Below are 1,748 nucleotides of genomic sequence, written 5' to 3'. Positions count from 1 at the left end.
TAACAGCCTTTTTTAAAACATTTAAATTTATATTGCACTAATTATTGCACAAAATAAATCACAATAAATCATTTTATCTATGCACATATATCCACTTATTTCCTTAAATTAATTTTGCCCTACCGGTCTTAATCTATTTGTCATCGAACAAATCTGAGCTTAGAAAACTTCCAAAACAGTTGCAAAATAAACGTTCTGCTGAACGTGGCCATTGAAAGAACATTTTTATACGTGTGTTCCGTTTTGAAGAACTTCCTGAACTGGTGCACATCAATAATGCAATTAAGTTAGAGTGAGACAAGTATTCACTTTAACTTATTACACGAATGTGCACCAGTTCAGGAATTTCTTCGAAAAAGAATGTCATAGATGGTATATGCATAAAACTTCTAGAACATTCTCAAGCATGTCTCAAAGACGTTATAAACACGTACGAAAGACGTGAAAAGTAGGAATTTTAAATGTCTTTATCTAAAATGTCTTTATCATTAAAACAAAACGTTTCTATAATAGTTTTTTAAACGTTATTTTATCGGAAAGAAACGTTCTATCAAACGTTTTTCGAATGGACATTGTTACTCATGAGAAACGTTTCTAAAAATCGGTTATAAAACGTTTCGGAAAAACGCTTATAAAACATTTCTGAAACGTGTATGTGCTACCTGGATATTTATAGACAAGCTATAAAACAAGCGAGTAATATATAAACATGAGATAATAACATGCACAAATAATATCGTTGCATGTTATCAGACTTGAGATAAACATATTTTGCTCTAAAGAGGTTTTATCTAATACATGTGTATTGACGTGTGTGCATCCGTAATAGTGTTTATTGATATGATAAAAACTAATGTCAGTTGTTAACGAAAAAGTGTCAGTTTGCAGTAGTCTGAGGAAAGAGCAACTAAGAGTCATGCTGCTGAAGCTACTGGTCGTTCTGCTATGTTTCGGCTTTGCCGTTCATGCAAATACAGATGAGACAGCTCCGAGGGTTAAAACACCTTTGGGAGGACTGAGGGGCTATTACAAGATCTCGCAAAATGGTAGGAAGTATGAAGCGTACGAAGGGATCCCTTACGCATTGCCACCTATTGAGAAATTACGATTTAAGGTATTGTACATAGTGAGAATAAATTATCAACGTTAATATCTTTAAAGCTACATTTTTTTAAATGACTCTTCTTACTATTTCTAAAAAATGTATTTTTAAAAATAAGGAAACATTTATGAAATATAACGTGATAAACGGAAGTAGATTCTTACAATAGATGCTATAGTAGTATAAGCTTTAGATCAAAGATATTCCGCTAATTATAGTCCGTTATTTTAACACCATATTTTCATAAAACCTTTCTAGCGTAAAAATATTCGCAAAAGATGTCTTAGTTAAGAGTCCTTTCTCATTTTTCGTGTGTAGCCACCACGACCGACACCGGCATGGATTGGCGAACTACCGGCTACGAAATTCAGTTCCATGTGTATTCAATACGATCAATTATCAGTAATACCTCCGGAGAAAGTTGTGGGTGCTGAAGATTGTTTGTACTTAAACATTTACGTGCCAGCGCGCGAGAAGGGGAGAAATATAACCCCATTGCCGATATTATTCTGGATTCATGGCGGCGCGTTCCAATTTGGTAGCGGCATGTTATATGACGCTAAATATCTAATGGATCACGACGTTATATTTGTCACATTTAATTATCGGGTGGGACCAATGGGTATGTAATATTTGAACTATATAA

The 1,748-nt window shown here is 34.0% G+C and overlaps 1 pseudogene; it reads left to right on the top strand.

Annotated features, from left to right (window-relative positions):
• Positions 1-881: 881 nt before the first annotated feature.
• LOC112465017 overlaps positions 882-1,748 on the top strand; it is a 3,181-nt pseudogene continuing 2,314 nt past the window's right edge.

Source organism: Temnothorax curvispinosus, unplaced genomic scaffold (assembly GCF_003070985.1).
Source record: "Temnothorax curvispinosus isolate PA1 unplaced genomic scaffold, ASM307098v1 QBEX01014801.1, whole genome shotgun sequence".
In the NCBI taxonomy this organism is placed as follows: Eukaryota; Metazoa; Arthropoda; class Insecta; order Hymenoptera; family Formicidae; genus Temnothorax; species Temnothorax curvispinosus.
The sequence above is the reverse complement of the archived record's forward strand: the minus strand, read 5'-3'. Positions and strand labels throughout refer to the sequence as shown.